This window comes from Pteropus alecto, unplaced genomic scaffold (assembly GCF_000325575.1).
Source record: "Pteropus alecto unplaced genomic scaffold, ASM32557v1 scaffold389, whole genome shotgun sequence".
Lineage (NCBI taxonomy): Eukaryota > Metazoa > Chordata > Mammalia > Chiroptera > Pteropodidae > Pteropus > Pteropus alecto.
In genome coordinates, this window is record NW_006443569.1 from 1,082,850 (window position 1) to 1,090,022 (window position 7,173).

Sequence of the window (7,173 nt, forward strand, 5' to 3'; positions counted from 1 at the left end):
ATCAGAATTATAACACCTTTTCCTGACTCTTTTCTCCTGTAGAGCTGAGGTTCTCAAATGTAGTGTTCTGTGAATCACCTAGGGACCTTGTTAAAATGCAGATTTGGAATGAGTAGGTCTAGGCAGGGTCTGAGATTCTGAATTTCTAACAAGATATCAGGTAATGCCAATGCTACTGGTCCATGGACCACACTTTGAGTAGCAAATTCTGAGAGAACTGTAGAGCCTCAAGTTTAAAATGAACCTTGACAATCACCAAGTCCAATTCCTTATCACTTTCGACCTTGTGTTTAGTCTTCTGTGACTTTTACCTTCCCTACTAGACAAGACAGTCATCTCCTTAAGGGCAAAATCTAGTTCTGGTTCTTTTTGTACCTTTCATTCCTCCCGGCACAGTCAGATGTTTGATGAATAGATCGACAGAATCAATAATGTAAAAAAGTATTTGGGGAAGCTGGGGAAAGCTGGGGGATTGCAGAGGTGGCAGGGGGAAGTAATTTCTTAAAAATGTAAAGACTTAAAAATTCTAGGGTTTCCCATGAGAACAGTTCAGTGAGTACCTGCAACTGGTTCAGTCTTTTTTTCCTTTTTTCCTTCCATTCCTCCCATACCCAGTATTCATAAGATCATTTAAATGCTAGTTGAATTTAATTCCAGTTGAATTGAATTTATCATATGATAAATTGAGGTTAAAAAGAGTTCTCTGGACTTTTCATTTCTGCCATTAATAAGTTCAAAAATGCTCTCAGATGAGATGAAGACATTTAAAAACAAGTCAAACCTACCCTTTTCTCTTTGAAGGAGATAGACCGAAAGAAGACTGGAATCTCCAAAGTATAAGTTTCTGGAAATTGTTTCTGGTCCAAACATGACTAAACTTATCTCTAATCTGAGATACTATGATTTGATAATATGAGTCACCTCAGAGCCTAAGGAACACTGTGGTTTATCCAGTAATCATTACATACTCAATCCCACCAGTTCTTGATGAGTTGAGTTCTTTCAAATGAACTAACAATTTAATTTATAGTTTGCTTACTTCAAAAATTATAATAGCAATCTGTCAAAATAACTTTGGAAAATGGAGAATGTCTAAAAGCTTATCTTTTTGAAAATATTTAACATGATTTTCTATAACATTTTGCATTTTAAAACATTTGACGTTGCTTAAATCCCAATAAGTGAAAATCCATAAATCCATAACCAATATCTTTGTTCGAAGTAGTTTTAAGGTAATTTTATTTCAGAATTGTAATATATAGAGCAAAAGTTTTAATTAAAATCACTTTACATAAGTCATTTTTAATTCACCTACATTTTCTCTTCTTTACCTAGCTTCCTGACTTATAAATTTGTTTTTCAGGAAACTGTTATTAATTAGAGAAGATTAAGAATGGGAAGGCAAAAATATAGTCTTTTTTATTTTAAATACAATGTTGGGGTTAAAATATTGAACAAAAATAAAAAGCAGGAACGTATTAAATAATCTTTGCAATGCAGTTTAGTGATCTAGATTATCTTTATGCCCTCTTATTTTTTAAAGAAGATATTTCATGTTTCAAGGAAATTATCCATATTATTTGTGGACATAAAATTGTAGATTGTTTGTATTGGGATTGAGGGGTGTTGTTTGTTTTTTTTTTTTTACATGTTTTTAATATAGAATTTAGATTGCTGTTAAGTAATCCTCCAAAGTTTTTTATTGAAATATACACTTCAGAATAAATGATTATCCTCTATAGTGGAGGTACTTTATAAAAATAGATACATTTTTTGTTTGTGTTTTCTTAGGAATTAAGCATGACATTTTATGATTAGGAATGTTTTGTTAAGCTCCAAAAATTGTGAAGGATGATATATAAAAATTCTAATTTTTTTAATGTGTGACATATCCATGCTAATAAAACAAAGCCTTAAGCATAATGAAAATATTTATATTAGGAAGGAGAGAAAAGTGAATGAACATTTGTACTAGTCAGAGTTCTTTTGTTTTTAAGGGCCTGAAACTGAACTCAAAGTAGCCTTAGGGACAGTTGGGTCCAGGATCTGGAGCTCTATCAGGGCTCATTGCTTTTTGGCTCTATTGCTCTTGGAATGCCATCTTCATTCTCTCAGAATGTCGCTATGGCAGAGGACATCATTGATAGCATTTCTGGGGACACAGCCTAATATAGTCAAAGAGGAATAGAATCTTTTTTGAAAGCTATCCCCTTAGAGAAAACCTGAGGAAGGATTCTGACTGGCCCCCTTGTGTCCTATGATCATCTCTAGACCAATCACTGAAGCCAGAATATGGGCAGGCTTCTGGGCCTTTTCCTATTGTCTGGTAGAGAGAATTCTGTGCGTGGCAGCCCCACAGAAGTCCATGGTTTGAATGGGAGAGGAGCAGGATCTCTATCAACAGGGGAATATTATTTCTAGAAGAAAGACAAAAATTGTGCTAGGTAGACAAAAACAACATGTTCATCATAACCCAAAGGTATGCCATGAGCTGCACACCTATCCAATTTAATTCCAGAGCTGGGGGTACTGTTTCACTGAGAAGGAAACTGAGGCACAGTGAACTTAAGTACCCTCCAAAGGTTTCTCAGGATGTGGTAAAGCCAGAATCTAAACTGAGTATTTCTAAATCAAAAGGCCTTTGCTTTTATACTTTTTATCGTTATTTATATCCTTAAAAAATTAAAAAACCTTTGTGATATGATGATTGCATACAAACAGTGAAGTCACATCAGAAGAAACAACTTACCAAATGAGACTGAGGCTTGCATGCCTCTGGGAAAGGGAAGCCCCAACCATAATGCAAAGAGAACGAAAGAAGCTAAATCTTGGCTTTTAGGCATTCAAGAGCCTAAGTTTTGATAAACAAAAGATTTGAAGGATCTTCCAAGGATAATTTTCACTATATGCGATTTCAGTCTGTCACTAGAAGCATATTCCCCAAACCCAAATCTGTAGCACCACCTCTAGTTCTTTGAGCACTTCGTGTCCTTTAGAATCTGCCACTTTAAAGGAAGGAGATAGGACTATTGTTCATCTCATTTACCAGTGTGTTCTCAGTGCTGACAACAGCTGTCCTCCAGTAGGTACCCTATAATACCTGCTCACTTGAGCCCAAATAAATATCCAAAAGCCAGCTTGTACAGAAAGTCTTTTTAAGAATGCCCATTGTCACCCTAATTTCCACAGGCTAGGTGATAAGGAACTCCTTTGACATTATTTCTTCTCATGTGGTGGTGACAGCTATAGAGAAACCACCATGCTTTCTACCCCAGGAAGCTACTAAGGAGGGATGATAAAGACCTGAATTTACTTCAAAGACATGAAGTTGGAGAGGATGGACTAACCCAAGGAAGTAAGAATCAACAGGATTTGGTGAACACTTGGGTATAGAGGGTGAAAGAGAGCTTGATTAGTACAGTAGGCCATCAAGTAAGACAGAAAACTTTCTTCCCTCCCATCATTTTTACCTGCTGTGTTTTATGTTCTTAAAGGAAAGTGATATTTTCTCTAAACTTCTGGACTTTCTCTTTACATGCCTTTCATATTAGACGTACCAGTCAATATCTGGAATATTCTCGCTTTAGCTGTTTTAAGATTTGTTGTCACTCCCATATTTGCTACTATTTTTGAAAATCTGTTGTAATTTTCACTGAAAAAAATTTGAAAAATGTGTTGCCATCTATATATTTAGAATTGGCACAGGTATTTTCTCTTGAAGTCTTCAACATCATTTGAGTAATTTTTGCTTTGAATTTTTCAGAAAATAGCACATTCGAGTTTGGATCAGAAGATATTCAGGGAAGCAGATCAACATCACCTGCAATCCTGTTAAAATTTAAGATAATATTTGTCAATTAAATTCCCAATTGGTCATTACTATTGAGAAAACACCCTCATGACAACAAATGTTTTCTTCTAAGAACATTACAGGGTGTATGTTTGTTTATTCAGAGATTGCATTGTTTTTTGTTTTGTCTTGTTTTGTTTTTCAGTGTTATGTTTTGCCTTTCACTTTCTCATCAATTTATTACTAAGTAACATGAAAAGGAAACACTTGTCTCCTACAATTAAAATGATAGTAGCATAAACCAAACAAATACTTGTCTTGACAAATTTTCTGTCAATCTTGTTAAATTTTGAGAAGAGAGTTGTAAGAGTAGCCTGCAAACCCTGTAAAATCCACCATCTACTACTTGGGTTTCGGTGGGGAGAGATATTCAGCCAATGGAAATGATAGTTTGTGATACTGTCTCTATATTTTCAGTAAAAACAAGAGCAACAATTATTATATATTTAAAAAGAAACTCAAATTTCTAAAATTCTCCAAGCTCACATAACAAGACATTTTGTTTTCATGCACATTCTTTCTCTAATTGGGAATTGTTTTCTGGTGGATGGGCTCTCTGGACCCTGGACCCTGAGGAAGAGCCTGAAGAGAACTGTAAAAAGAGGAAAGCCATTGTATGGAGGTTCTAAAGTGTGAATCCTGTATCCCTGTGGCTGAGCCTATGACTGTTAGTTTGCATTATGGGAAAACACTTCCTGCCAATCAGTCACTTTTGATGAGCAGATTTTCCCATGACGAACTTCTAAGAGTTCTTAGGGGGAAAGTCAGGAGAAGGAAAGTCACCGAGGCTCTGCATTTTTTTCCTCTAGGAAGATTCATACCTTTAAATGTGCGTAGGTGCATCTGCTTTCAGATCAGTTATCTCTGAGCTCCCTAATAGCTTTAACTCCCACCTTAACAGCTTGATACATGTTTCTTTGATGCCCATAACAAGTTGCATCTGTGCAACCGAGTGATGGAAATATAACTCACAGTCATCACCACTTAGAATCTGTCATTAGAGCTAGAAAATCACTCGCTATGAGAAAGCCTGCATAGAAAGACTATTCCTGAATGTACTATGAGAACTTTCTAGAAATAAATAGACCCAAGCCTTTAAAAGTATATACATAACATTTAGTCATAACAAAGAGATTTGGACTTTTCATCTAAGCGTCAACTTACCATTGAAAGAGAATCTCTTCCACTCCCTCCTGCCCTTCTTTCTTCTCTGTCTTTGTCCCCTCCTCTGTCTTTCTGGAAATTTAAGCCCTACTATTATTTTATATTTTATAACTTCTAAGATACTTGGGGTTTTTAACCCATAAAAAATATATATAAAGAGGGAAATAAATGGCGTAGATGATAAAGACTCTGTTCATCCCTCTGGCAACCAGATCAAAGTTGTGATGGAAACAAGGAGCAAACAGCAAGGAAAAATCACCTGGGATCTAGATGAACAAGCCATACAACTAGGGAAAAATACAAGAAATCACCTGGCAATGGCAGAAGGTAGGATGGGGCGAGGACACGGGGCTGCCTGGTCCCGACCAGCTGAGTGAGATGGAAGCTGCGGCACATGCAGACTCCTCTTAAAGGGGCCACATCCGTGAGCAGATTTTCCCAGTGTCGGCCCTGCTCGCTCTGAGCACCAGTGCCAATTCGGCTGGGCGCAAGGGGCACCAGGGACTTACAGGGAGACATTGTCAGAGTGAGAGCTGAGGGGAGACTCGCTCTGTTCAAAGTGCTGGCAGTATCCATTGTTTCTTGTTGAGCCCTCCTCCCTCCCAGTGTCCAGACACAGTGCCGCCATAGCCAAGAGCTCATCAAACTAGATAACAGAGGTCGCTCTGCCCGGAAGATTCCCTGAAACTCCAACCCGAGCCCCCACCCAAGCCACATCCAGGTATATCCTTAGCGAGTCAGGTGTTTCTTGCTGAGCAATGCCTAGACTCACACTGGAGGCAGCTGGCCTCCATTTCTGATGTGGTCTTTTAAGGCAACTATAAGCACAGCTTCTGTGGATTGCTTGCTAAATCTTAACAGGTGGCCCCAGAGGGGCAGAGGCTTGGGCTAAATTTGGGCTTCAGCTGAACCCCTCTCAGGACTGTGCCACTGGGCACCTACTTCACAAATCCACACTAATAAGACCGGGAGACTTAGGAGCTTTGCTTAGTACATGGAACAGACACAGAAAGGCCAAAATGGGAAGGCAAAAAAATAGAGACTATATGAGATCCAGAGATCAAGAAATAATGGACATAATCTAACAGACGCAGAGTTCAAAATACTGGTTATAAAGATGCTCAATGAACTTTTGGGAAGTGTAGATAAATTCAGTGAAAACTTCAACAAAGATTTTGTAAAAACATAAAAATGGAAATGGAAATTATAAAAGAAAACCAATTTGAAATGAAGAACGAGTTGTCTGAGATGAAAAGTATATTAAATGTAATAAACAAAGTGAATAGAGAAGAGGATCAAATGCCCTATCTAGAGGATGGGAAATCCAAGGACACTCAATCAGAATGGCAAGAAAAAAAGATGCCAAGACTATAACGAGCACATGGGATACTATTATGGGTCAAAATATCCATCTGATCAGCATACCTGAAAGAAAACAAGATGTTGAACAGCTATTTGAAAAAATAATGATGGAAAACTTCCCTAACCTGGTGAAGGAAATGGACATAAAACCCCGGGAAGCTCAGAGAACCCCCCAAACCAGGGATCTAAATAGGCCCACACCAAGACAGCTCATAATTAAAATGCAAAGGTTAAATACAAAGAAAGAATCTGAAAAGCAGATAGTTACCTACAAGGGAACATCCATATGACTGGTAGCTGATTTCTCAAAAGAAACTATGCAGGACAGAAGGGCTTGGCACAAAATATTCAACATGATGAAGACCCAGTATCTACAACCAAGAATACTTTCTCCAGCAAAGCTGAAAGAATTTATCACCACCATGCCAGTATTACAGAAAATGTCGGAGAGACTTTTTTAAGAAAAAAAAGAAACCATGTTTCAAAAACAGGAATAAAGAATGATAACAACTACATTCCTATCAATAAATACCTCAAATGGAAAAGAATTAAGTGCTGCAACTAAAAGAGTGGATGAATGGATAAGAAAACAAGACCCCTACATACTGTCTACAAGAGGCTCACTTCAGATTGAAAGACACACACGGACTAAAAGGAAGGGGATGGAAAAAGATTGCTTTGATGGACCTAGACAGTATTTAAATCAGATAGAGAAAGATAAACACTATATGATTTCACTTATATGCGGAATCTAAGGAATAAAAAGAACAAACTAATCAAAAACAGACTCACAAATA

At 37.3% G+C, this 7,173-nt stretch overlaps 1 protein-coding gene across 5 annotated transcripts in view; it reads left to right on the forward strand.

The window, feature by feature from the left end:
- The window catches only part of GMDS (GDP-mannose 4,6-dehydratase), a 607,022-nt gene that overhangs the window by 489,313 nt on the left and 110,536 nt on the right, over positions 1–7,173 (forward strand). Inside the window, exon 10 of one of the 5 annotated variants that reach the window (XM_025041524.1) lies at positions 1,942–1,952. The exons of the other annotated variants lie outside the window; for them this stretch is intronic. The gene's annotated coding sequence lies outside the window, so the exon portion shown is untranslated. Of the gene's footprint in view, positions 1–1,941; positions 1,953–7,173 lie in introns of those variants that run through there. 5 annotated transcript variants of the gene reach the window in all.